This window comes from Macaca nemestrina, chromosome 1 (genome assembly GCF_043159975.1).
Source record: "Macaca nemestrina isolate mMacNem1 chromosome 1, mMacNem.hap1, whole genome shotgun sequence".
NCBI lineage: Eukaryota > Metazoa > Chordata > Mammalia > Primates > Cercopithecidae > Macaca > Macaca nemestrina.
The window spans coordinates 231,747,356-231,759,602 of record NC_092125.1 but is presented as its reverse complement, the minus strand read 5'-3'; the positions used below and the strand labels follow the sequence as shown (position 1 = coordinate 231,759,602).

Sequence of the window (12,247 nt, the reverse complement as noted above, 5' to 3'; positions counted from 1 at the left end):
AGAGCCATGGGCACAGGCTGGGCACAGTGGCTCGCGCCTGTAATCCCAGCACTTTGGGAGGCCGAGGCAGGTGGATCACGAGGTCAGGAGTTCAAGACCAGCCTGGCCAATATGGTGAAACCCCATCTCTACTAAAAATACAAAAGTTAGCCAGGTGTGGTGGCATGCACCTGTAGTCCCAGCTACTTGGGAGGCTGAGGCAGGAGAATCACTCCAACCTGGGAGTCAGAGTTTGCAGTGAGCTGAGATTGTGCCACTGCACTTCAGCCTGGGCAACAGAGTGAGACTCCGTCTTAAAAAGAAAAAAGGAACCATGGGCATGTGTGTGCACAGGTGTGCGTGGGTGTGTGCAGTCAGAGAGGGAAGGGCTTGGGTCACGGGCTGCCCTCAGCCTGGGGCCAGGGAAGGGCAGCGAGAGGACCCCAGATTCCCAAAATGACCAGGGGCCTGTTTGCAGCTTCCCTCTGCCTCCTCTCTTCTCGCTCTGAAGTTATGTCCTGCCAGATCCTGGAGAAAATTCTTTTAGCAAAGTGATGGCTTCCCTGAAAATACTTCCTACCACACAGAAGCCCATCAGAGTCCTCCCTTTGGAATCCCATTGCCAAATGTGGGTGGTGTGGTGGACCCGGGGCAAGGTGCCGTTTTCTTGGCAACCCCTAGAAATGTCTCCCTGGGGTTGGGGTGTAGCCACCAGGCAGGAAGTGTGTATCCTCCTGCCCTGGCCACTTGGGGTTTCTGGGACAATCTGCTGGCTTGACCTTGACTTTTCCCTGAAAACAGGAGCCCCAGGGCCTGCTCCTGGCATCAGGACTTGCTCTTCCTCTTTCCTGGGCCTCACAGGTGCCCTTGGGGAGCGCACAGCTGCCTCGGCCCGAGTCCAGTCTGGCTTTCGGGAAGGGGCCTCACTGCTGGCTGCACACCTTGGCCTCCTTCCCCTGGACACACCATTGCTGACGCAGCTGGGACCGCCCTTGGACGCCGCATGCCCGCCTCTTTCACCAGGGCATGTGGGCTGGGACCAGTCTCAGCCCCATGTTGACTTGTTTGGCTCTGCTGGTGGTGACGGGTGAGGGGGGGGGCCTGGGTTGTTTCATGTCTGCTCTTGTGCTCCGGTGCCTCACGGAGAGGCTCTGGTGAGTGCGCAGAGGGACCCTGGTGCTTTTGGGTACTTTCTGGAGCAGCCCACGTTCCTTCCCCAGAGCCCTAGGGGCCCGGCCAGCTGCCTTTCCAGGCCCTGAGACCACCAGGTTCTGGGGGGAGCTCCTGGGCTCTGCTTTGGTCTGGCTGGGTGGTGCCCACGCTGCCGCGTCCCCTCTCCGGGGCTGCCTGGACTCACCCTGGCTGGCAGCCATTTCCGTTACTTGGTTTCCAAAGGCCCCATCTTGGAATCAGGAACAGGCTGGGACTCAGGGTGGGTTCGGAGCTTGGTGACCTGCTCTGCTCTTTTGTCCGGCTTTGTCCTAACTGTTGAATATTAATGAGGGGCACCGCAGGGTGGCTCTCCAGTGGAGGGTCCTCACTTTTTGTTTTGCAAATAACGCTGGGGCCTCTGTGCCACTGGGGCAATGCAACTGTGATGCTGCTCGTTGGATTCAAAAGGAAGCCTGGCAGTGGCGGGGCCTGGACAGGCAGCCTTTGACCCGAGGCAGGCGGAGCTCTGCGCTGGTTCGAGAAAGGCGTGGGGCAGCCTCTCTGGCAGGCACTGGCTGTGCCTGTTGGTTTTCCTTTGCCCACAGTGAAGTGAAAGTCACTGCAGCTGGGTTTGCTGTTGAACTCGCTGTCTTTCCTTCTCATGTCTTCTCTGTGCAAATAGTGGTCGGTGTACTTTTGGATTATTTCAGTCAAGTGGAAGTTTCTAGGAGCGTAGAGAGAGGCAACGTGGCTTAGGGGTTAGGAGCATGGCTGGGCTACCTTCTTACTCTAAGTGTGGGCCGCGTTCCATTACTTTTCTAGGCCTCAGTTTCCCATTGGCCCCCCTCCTGTTTGGAAGAGGCAGCTGGGTCCCACTAAGCCATCTCAGGAGCCACGTCTGGGCTTTGGCATGGGGACTGTGCCCACAGCCAGCCAGCCTGGTGGTCAGCTGATGGATTCCCATAGGTACTTAGCAAAATGCCTGGAGCATGTGAGGCAGCCGGCGAGGCTGTCAGGCCAGTGGCAGATGTGGTCGATTGCTGTTGGTTCTTGGTGCCGCCTGGCACTGCTGCCCTGATAGTCGGCTCTGAGTTGGAGGCCAGCTTCCATGGCAGCATCGTCAGTGGGCGCGCAGGGTGCGTCTGACTTGGGCCTGGGCATTGGGTCCCATTATGGTTGGGTCCACAGGGCCGCTTGCCTCATTTGTGGAGATGCTGGGGGAAGCCCACAGGCTGAGGACGCGTGAGGCTCCAGGGTCCAGCATGCAGGCCGAGTGTTCCTGCTGTTGCTGGCCACGTGCACAGCTGTGCCACCGGGAGGTGCCCGGCAATGGGAGCCACTTCTCTGCTCAGTTCAGCCTTCGATGCCCCAGGACTGTTTGAGAGCAAGGCTGAGGGGACCCTTTCAAGTGTCTCTGCCTTTGATGGTCCCAGGTGACCGGCTCCTCACCCATGGTGTGATCTGAGTGGGCAGAAACTGACCCCAGGTGACTCTTATTGGGAAGAGATGTTTCTGAAAATGAGAGCAAGGTGGTGAGTGGAGAGCCGGCTGAGAGATGTCTGATTGCCCCGCTGCTGTTGTTGGGGCCGAAAGTGTGGGGGAGGGAAGAGCCAGCACAGAGGGCTCACGGTGTCCCCAGCTCCAACCAACTCACCAGCCTTGGCCTCATGGGGCCTCCCTGTCCTGCCGCCTGCTCAACAGACCACAGGTTTTGTTGGATTTGTCAATTACGACCCAGGTTGTTGAATGGGAATTGGAGATGTTTTTATAGTTGGAGAGTTTGTTCCAGTCAGAACATTTCAGGTTGCTGGAGTTCGGTGTCTTGCTGTTGTTGCAGCTTGCATCTTTTGGCCACCGGGTTTTTTTTTTTTTTTTTTTTTTTTGATAGAGAGTTTCACTCTATCCCCCCAGGCTGGAGTGCAGTCACGCAATGTTGGCTCACTGCAACCTCTGCCTCCTGCCTCCCGGGTTCAAGTGATTCTCCTGCCTCCAGCCTCCCCAGTAACTGGGATTACAGGCACATGCCACCACGCCCGGCTAATTTTTGTTTTTTTTTTTTTTGTTTGTTTTTTTGAGACGGAGTCTCGCTCTGTCGCCCAGGCTGGAGTGCAGTGGCGCGATCTCGGCTCACTGCAAGCTCCGCCTCCTGGGTTCACGCCATTCTCCTGCCTCAGCCTCCTGAGTAGCTGGGACTACAGGCGCCCGCCACCGCGCCCGGCTAATTTTTTGTATTTTTAGTAGAGACGGGGTTTCACCGTGGTCTCGATCTCCTGACCTTGTGATCCGCCCGCCTCGGCCTCCCAAAGTGCTGGGATTACAGGCGTGAGCCACCGCGCCCGGCTAATTTTTGTATTTTTAGTAGATACAGGGTTTCACCATGTTGGCCAAGCTGGTCTCTAACTCCTGACCTCAAGTGATCCAGCCACCTTGGCCTCCCAAAGTGCTGGGATTACAGGCATGAGCCACCGTGCCCGGCCATGGCCACCTGTTTTAAGGAAACCACTCAGTGTGTCTTAAAAGTTAAGGATGCTCGTTGCCCTGCTCAACAGAGAGCCCGGCGTGGTGCTGGGCAGCCCTCGCGCTGCTCTCTGGCCATCCCAGAACCTGATGTCCGTTCCCAGTGTGTCATCGGCTGTGGGGTGGCCACTGCTGCCCAGGTGTGCCGCTGCCCACGGCTGACGGGGGAGCAGGAAGTGGCCCGTTTGCAAGCCAAGCCTGCTGCCTGTCCTTGGTTTGGGTCTTTTTATTTTGAGAAACCTCCAAACCTCCATACAATGAAGTTGCAGGAAGAACATGGTGAGTCCCCGTTCACGAAGCCTAGCTGCTGCTGGCACTGGCCTCCTCTCGCCACGATTGTTTTCGCAGCTTTTTGCAGGTTATTTGAGAGAAGGTTTCAGTCAGTGGGGTCCTCCCTGCTCAGCCCTTCAGTCTGAATTTCTAAAAGTAAGGGGATGTGGTGTGTGACCGTGACACAGTGATCAAGTCTGGGAAGCTGGCTCCCCTGGCCACGCTGTGCCTGTGTCTGCCACGCCCTTTTCAGTGGTTTACTTCTGCCTGGGACCTGCCTGGCGGCTCACTGACTCTTCTCTTGGGCCTGCGTCATTGCCTTGGGTAGCCGGCTGTGCATTGGCAGGGCCCAGACGGGCAGGTGGGTAGGGGCAACCCCAGGGGGGCCGGTGCCGTGTCAGAGGCATGGGAAGCATCAGGAACAAGCGCCCCCCATGCTTTCCTCAGGAGAGCCTCTCCCTTGGTGATTAATGAGTAATCTGCCGAGGGGACTTTGGACCCTGAAAGTCCCCTGCCCCCATGAACTTTCTCCCGGTGGGCCAGATCCCTGGTAAGTCTGCTTGTCTTAGGGATGGGGACGCCGGGCGCTGACTGCACTCCTGGCCCCTGCTGCTGCTGGAGCCTCGCCTTTCTCCTCCTGCCTGCCTTCCTGCCAGTTAGTAGCGCCGCAGACCGCGTTTGGAAAGAGTCACTCTTACTGTCCATTCTGGTCAGTTTTGACGCCCGAGTTGTCCTTCTGTTGGCTGCCCACAGGTCTTGGTATCTGCTGATGTCCTTTTATTTTTTTATTTTTTGTAGAGATGGGGTCTCGCTCTGTGGCCCAGGCTGCTCCTGAATTCCTGGGCTTAAGCCATCCTCCCGCCTGGCCTCTCACAGTGCTGGGATTACAGGCTGAGCCTGGCGCCCGGCCCCGCCCCTGCACCCTCCCCCCGCCCCGGCCCCTGCTGACGTCTTATTTCAGAGCCAGCAGGGCTTTCCCAGCTCTCAAGTGCCCTCACGGCCCGCTGCAGTGACGTATGGCGTGTCCGCTCCTGTCCTGGTCCCCAGGTGGTGTGAGGCCATCGAGGCTCATCCCCAGCTGCAGCCGCCCTCCTTTCCCCGTAGAGCCCTTGCCTGCCTAACGGTGACTGCCTCTGTGTGGGCAGCATCGGGGGGGGGCTGGTGCCAGGCGTGGGGGACCTGCTCCGTGTCACTGGTGGAGCCCAGTGTGTGCGATGGGTTCACAGGTCTCCGCTGTGAAGTTGTGTTTGTACACAGTGGCTTTTTCTAGAAAAATGAACGGCAAAGTATTTCTTTCCCTGTGAATGTCGACCATTTTCCCGAGTCCGGTGGTTGTTGGCCAGTGACACAAACCCGCAGCTTCTCCCCTTCTTGCTTCCCTCCCCGCCCCTTGGCTCCGGGCACAGTGCGGCTGAGCCGGCTTATCTGGCCTCGTCTCTGGAGGCCTTGCCAGCTGTCATGTCCGTTGACATTTCACTGTTCCTGGCAGTGGCTGTGCCCAGACGCGCTGTGGCATGTGGGAGTGACGCCGGTCTTTGCCAGTGCTCTGCACACCTGTGGGGAGGCCTCTCGGGGTTTCCTGCCAGGTCTCCGCGCACTCCCCGGTGAGAGATACGAGGAGGAGGAGCAGCCGAGGGCAGGCAGGGCGCTCTTCAGACGTGGAGGGTTGAAAACTGTCCCTTTTTCTCCAGTTAAATAGCAAACTATCCTACCTTAAGTTTTCAAAAGTCTTGTAAAGAACGGGTCCATTCATTTTTAGCTGCTCCATGAAAGGTGAGAAAGCTGAATAGGGGGCTGTGTCCCAAGACCAGGGTTTGCTGTGGCCTGGCTCGATTGAGAATCCCCTGGGCCCCAGGAGGGTGCTGTGGCTGCTGGGGAGGCTGCCCCACGTTCTGACCCTGGTGCAGGGCCGCACTCAGCCTCCCTGGAAGCAGCTTGGGCCTGGGTCCCACATGGCACTACCTCTGCAGGCCCCTTTGTGTCGTGGTGTTTTGACCTATGGAGGGCTTTCGTCCGTCTGAGTTGCTGACCGAGGGTCTTTATTTCCACATTCGAGAGAAGCCCGGTAGCCCATCAGTCAGTGCCCGTGGAGCAGGTACAGCTCGGGGAAGGGAGCAGCCCCTTGCTCACGGGCCTTTCTGGCACAGTCTGTGGCCCTCCAGAGGACCTGGCCAGTGTCCTCACAGCTGTCCCCAAGCTCGTGGTATGGGTTCCTCGCTCAGGGCCAGCACCAGGCTGGTGCTCAGCTCTTCTGGAAGAGCCTTCTCATGGTCCCAGCACATCCATGGAAGATTGAACTATTAAACATTAGAAGAAGAAAGTGAGGGCGGGCGTGGTATCTCACACCTGTAATCCCAGCACTTTGGGAGTTGGAGATGGGCAGATCACTTGAGGTCAGGAGTTTGAGACCAGGCTGGACCAAAATGACAAAACCCCGTCACTACTAAAAATACAAAAATTAGCGAGGCATGGTGGCAGGTGCCTGTGATCCTAGCTACTCGGAAGGCTGAGGCATGAGAATACCTTGAACCTGGGAGGCAGAGGTTGCAGTGAGCCCAAGTCATGGCACTGCACTCCAGGCTGGGTGATGGAGTGAGACCCTGTCTGGGAAAAAAAAAAAAAAAAAAAAAAAAAAAGAGAATTGCTAAATTGAAGGAAATATTTCATAACGCGATTTGATCAGTTGCTTTAGCTGCTCTGTGAGTCCAGCACCCGCGTGCAGCGCAGCCTCCCCTGGGAAGTCCGGAGCACCCAGGCCAACATCACAGGCTCCAGCACAGCAGGCAAAAGCTGGGAGGCTCTCCAGACTTTGGGTGTCTGGAGTTATCCATAAAGGGGACTTCCTGAGTTTTGGTGTATCCATTTGTTTACAACCCAGGGAGAAGCCTGGCCACTTGTGAGTGCAGGTCGTCCTCGGACACACACTTGGAGGAAGCAGAATGAACAGGACACGCAGCCTTGTGTTCCTGTCAGCCCTTCCTGCACATACGCCCTGTCTCAGGGGGCTGCTGGCCTCTGCCATGGTGTCCTCACTTTTGTTCCTGAGGACATCTTCCCAACACGTGTGCACTTACTAAATGAGCCATATGCCCCCAGTGCTGACAGCTAGGAACGGTGCGAGCAGATGGAGGATGGAGCTGGTGGTGCTACATACAGAGGTCCCGGGAGTGAGGCGCAGATCCCCTGTGCGCTGGTGTGGCCCTGGCTTGAGGCCTTTGGGGGCGTTGTGCCCCCCATACCAGGGGTGAGAGCCCACAGTGACAGCAGTGGGGAGGTGTGTGTGGGGGCTGGGCATCGATGCCAGCCTGGCTGAGGGTTGCTTTCTGGTGGTCTGCGCACCTCTTGGGCCAGAGTGGTATCTCCAGAGCGCCTGCTGCTGGAAGAGAAGGCTCTGGGTCCTTCTGGACGCCCACCCTGACTCTGTGGACCATGGTGGCGAGGGCCACGTGCCTGATCTTCATACCATGGATGCTTGTCTGGAGCTGCCTCACGTGACTCTTGGACAGAAGGCACCATTCTAGACGTTCCAGGTGGGCTCCAGTGACCATGGGGGGCTGGGGTTGGCACTGGCGCTGCTTCTCTGAGGTGTTGGACCCACGTGGAAACTGCTTGTTCCCCTCCAGATGCTGATTGTGAAGAATCTGGAAGGTCCACGCTAGAGGAGGCCACAGCCTGCTGGTGCACCTGCGAGAGTGCTGGCCCAACCGGTCCCCGAGCGTGGTGCCCGTTGGTGGGGGCGGAAGGGCTCGGCTCTGCTCTCCCCCCGTGGGTCTTTGTGTCACAGGGTGCTTGGGGGACTCTGCTGCACTGCGATCTCCAGCGTGACATGTCCCCGTCTCGAACAGCCCTGAAATGGCAGTGCCTCGTCCTAGGATTACCATCCCTGCCCGAAGGCTCGAGATTCTACTTAGATGCCTAGTGGACTGCTTTGTATTTTAATTTACTTGATATTCAGTCTGGGCACGTTGAGGACGCGGCTTTCAGCTGTCAGCCTGTCCTTGTGTGCAGTGTGACAGGTCTACCTGTCTGGCCTTGTGCCTAGACTTGTGGCCGTCACCACCATCTCTGGGGAGGGGTGAAGTGGACTGGGAGGTAGAAGCCGAATTGGAGTCTTCTCTTTGTTCCTGAAGTTATCACAGTCTCAGCCAGACTGTGGTTACTGTGTGTGTGTGTGTGTGTGTGTGTGTGTGTGTGTGTGTGTGTGTGTGATGCGCAGGGCATTTGCTGGTGGAATAGCACGGTCCATCGGCACGTGCACCTGAGGCGTGCAACCACCTGCTGCACACCTGTGGGGTCCCTGCGGTCAGGTGAGTTCTGGGGGATTTCTGAAAGTGGAGATAGCCATGACAACACTTCTTTCCTCCAAATGCCTGTGCTGTGCACTTGGGTGCAGGTGGCTTTTAGGGGACGCGGCTGGGCACTGCCCCACAATGTCACCTCTCTGTCATGTGGTGCGTGCTGTGGACTGGCGCCACACCCCACATGCCTGTTAGACAAACTTCTCTCTGGTGTTTGTCACCCCACCATGTGGCCTTTCTTTTGTCTTTTATCTTTAGCTAAGGAGTCCATGGCATACCAAAAGCTGAATGATGGCAGCCAGTGTCCCCATCCTGTCCTGCCCCACTTTCCATAGGCAGGGATGCTCCCCATTCTTGCTGCATAGTCTTCTGTTGACCCCATGTACCTGAGCGACAAGCACTGTGGTGCTTGACCTCGGTCCAGCTGCTTAGACTTGTACCTGCCACAGCCCCACGTGCTGACACCGTGTGTCTTGAGTTTTGATAAATCTATCCTTTGGCTGATTAATATGACTGAGTGGTGTCTTCTGACCCCATTTCTTATCTGGTACACTGTGTCCTGACCTCATTTCCTGCCCGGGGCACACTGTGTCCTGACCATTTCCTGTCTGGAGCGTGTTGTGTCCTGACCTCATTTCATGTCTGGAACACACTGTGTCCTGACCTCATTTCCTGCCTGGAGCTCTGTGTCCTGACCTCATTTCCTGCCTGGAGCTTTCTGTGTCCTGACCTCATTTCCTGTCTGGAGCTCTCTGTCCTGACCTCATTTCCTGTCTGGAACATGCTGTGTCCTGACCTCATTTCCTGTCTGGAACATGCTGTGTCCTGACCTCATTTCCTGTCTGTGCCACCCTGTGCCACACTGTGTCCTGACCTCATTTCCTGTCTGTGCCACCCTTTGTCCTGACCTCATTTCATGTCTGGAACATGCTGTGTCCTAACTGCATTTCCTGTCTGGAGCTCTCTCTGTCCTGACCTCATTTCCTGTCTGGAGCTCTCTGTGTCCTGACCTCATTTGCTATCTGGAACACTCTGTGTCCTGACCTCATTTCCTGTCTGGAACATGCTGTGTCCTGATCTCATTTCCTGTCTGTGCCACTCTGTCTGGACCTCACTTCCTGTCTCGAGCACTCTGTGTTCTGACCTCATTTCCTGTCTGTGCCACTATGTGTCCTGACCTCATTTCCTGTCTGGAACATGCTGTGTCCGGATTGCATTTCCTCTCTGGAGCTCTCTCTGTCCTGACCTCATTTCCTGTCTGGAACTCTCTGTCTCCTGACCTCATTTCCTGTCTGTGCCACTCTGTGTCCTGACCTCATTTCCTGTCTGTGCCACCCTTTATCCTGACTTCATTTCCTGTCTGCGGCACACTATCCGGACTGCATTTCTTGTCTGGAGCTCTCTCTGTCCTGATCTCATTTCCTGTCAGGAGCATTCTGTGTACTGACCTCATTTCCTGTCTGTGCCACTCTTGTGTCCTGATCTTTTTTCCTGTCTGAGCCATTCTGTGTCCCTGACCTCATTTCCTGTCTGGAGCGCTCTGTCTCCTGACCTCATTTCCTGTCTGATGTTCTCTGTCTCCTGACCTCATTTCCTGTCTGTGCCACCCTTTGTCCTGACTTCATTTCCTGTCTGCAGCACACTGTCCAGACTGCATTTCTTGTCTGGAGCGCGCTCTGTCCTGATCTCATTTCCTGTCAGGAGCATTCTGTGTACTGACCTCATTTCCTGTCTTGTGTCCTGACCTCATTTCCTGTCTGGAGCACTCTGTGTCCTGACCTCATTTCTTGTCTGTGCCGCTCTGTGTCCTGACCTCATTTCCTATCTGGAATTATTTGTGTCCTGACCTCATTTCATATCTGGAGCTGTGTCCTGACCTCATTTCCTTTCTGGAGCCCTCTGTGTCCTGACCTCATTTCCTGTCTGGAGCCCTCTGTGTCCTGACCTCATTTCCTGTCTGGAGCACTCCGTGTCCTTACCTCATTTCCTGTCTCGTGCCACTGCTTTCTGTCTTGGAGTTGTGTGCCTGACCTCATTTCCTCTCCACTGTGTGTTCCTGGAGTTAGGCAGCGTCTTGTTTTTTACTCCCTTGCTTGGTTTTCTCAGGATCTCTGGCTGCTCCGTCCTTGCTCCAGCGTTCTTCCCTGCTCCTCCCTCTGTGGTCCAGAGGCCGATGGCCAGCTGGCCCCACCTGCCTGCCCTGGGTATTTCTGTGCTCTTCCTGCTGTGGGGTTCTAGGGGTTCCCCTCCTGGGTTCGTCCTTATCTGAGTGACCGCAGCACACTGTGCAGTTGGGTGCCTGGGAGGCACGTGCTTTGGGTGTTGTATGGCTGACCGGGTAACTGGGCACCCATGTGTGGAGGGCTGGAACAGAACACTTGTCAGCCCTCCTCAGTGTTTTGCCTCTGGTGTCCCCATGGCGAAATCCCCTGCCATCTGCCTTGGGCTCTGACATGTGACCTGACTGTGTCCTTCAGGAGCTTTCAAAACCTCCTCTTGGATCTGGCATTCAAAATGTCATCTTGTCAGACACCTCGAGGCGGCTTGTATTTGGCCCTGTGTTGGGCACCTGCTGGGCCCTTGTCAGGTTTTCGTTACCAGGAGGCTCATGCCCCGATCTTTGGGATGGCGCCCGCGGCATCTCCTGCTTAGCACTCCCTAGGGCTTGACGTTGGTTCTCCTGGCACTGGTGCTCTTGCCGTGGCCTCCCTGCTGTCACCTTGTGGCTCAGGGTTACTCTCTGGAGGTCTCCACCTTATCATCCAGCACTTTCTTTGTTGGCTACTTTTAGTTTCATGATTTCATTTTCGTTTCTAAGATATCCGGTCTTTCTCTTTGTAAAAGCTCTTACCGCCGGGCGTGGTGGCTCACGCCTGTAATCCCAGCACTTTGGGAGGCCGAGGTGGGCGGATCACAAGGTCAGGAGATCGAGACCATGGTGAAACCCCGTCTCTACTAAAAATAGAAAAAATTAGCTGGGCGCAGGGGCGGGCGCCTGTAGTCCCAGCTACTCGGGAGGCTGAGGCAGGAGAATGGCGTGAACCCGGGAGGCGGAGCTTGCAGTGAGCCGAGATTGCGCCACTGCACTCCAGCCTGGGCGACAGAGCGAGACTCCATCTAAAAAAAAAAAAAAAAAAAAAAAAAAAAAGCTCTTACCTGTTGTGACTTGTGGATGCCGCATCTTTCTCCTGTCGCCGCAGACATTAATGTTTTCCTTGACAGTTTGTCCTGCTGGTTTGCTCTGCATTCCTTTGGTTGATTTCAGACCTTGACTTTTTAAAGGGGCATTTCCCCACATTGCCAATTCTTTTCCGTCTGGTCACGTCGAGGCTGACGTGCCAGTGGCTGCGGGGGGAGGGCACCTAGGAGCCCCGTGGATAGCTCTTATGCAGACGTGTGGACCAGCCCCTGATCCTGCTTCTGCAAGGCCTCCCCTCCCGTGGCAGCGCTTTGGTGCCAGAGCGCGTCGGCGTGGCTCCCTGGCGTCTGCCTGCGCAGCTGCTTGGCCCCCAGCCGCCTCCTCCCAGCTGCCTCCTGCCCTGTGTGTGCTTGAGCTCGAGACAATGCTTCCTTCATCCCAGAGCTGGGCTCTCGGCGACTTTTGAGAGGAGAATGGGGTTGAAGCGATGTTGCTCTTCCATCTAAAAACTGGATTTCTTTCCTCATTATGTTTTTGAATTATTATATCTTCTTGACATGTTTCTCTGGATTTGCAAAAGATTTTTATATTTTACATTTTTATTTTTATTGATTTGTTTATTTTGGGGGCGGAACTTTGCTCTTGTTGCCCAGGCTGGAGTGCAATGGTGTGATCTGGGCTCACCGCAACCTCCGCCTCCCGGGTTCAAGCAATTCTCCTGCCTCAGCCTCCTGAGTAGCTGGGATTACAGGCGTGCACCACCACGCCTGGCTAATTTTGTAATTTTAGTAGATTTGGAGTTTCTCCATGTTGGTCAGGTTGGTCTCGAACTCCTGACCTCAGGTGAACTGCCCACCTCAGCCTCCCAAAGTGCTGGGATTACAGGCTTGAG

General features: G+C 55.9%; 1 protein-coding gene across 2 annotated transcripts in view; it reads left to right on the top strand.

Annotated features, from left to right (window-relative positions):
- Positions 1 to 12,247, top strand: part of LOC105496707 (SKI proto-oncogene) — an 84,328-nt gene that overhangs the window by 19,723 nt on the left and 52,358 nt on the right. The window lies entirely within an intron of this gene.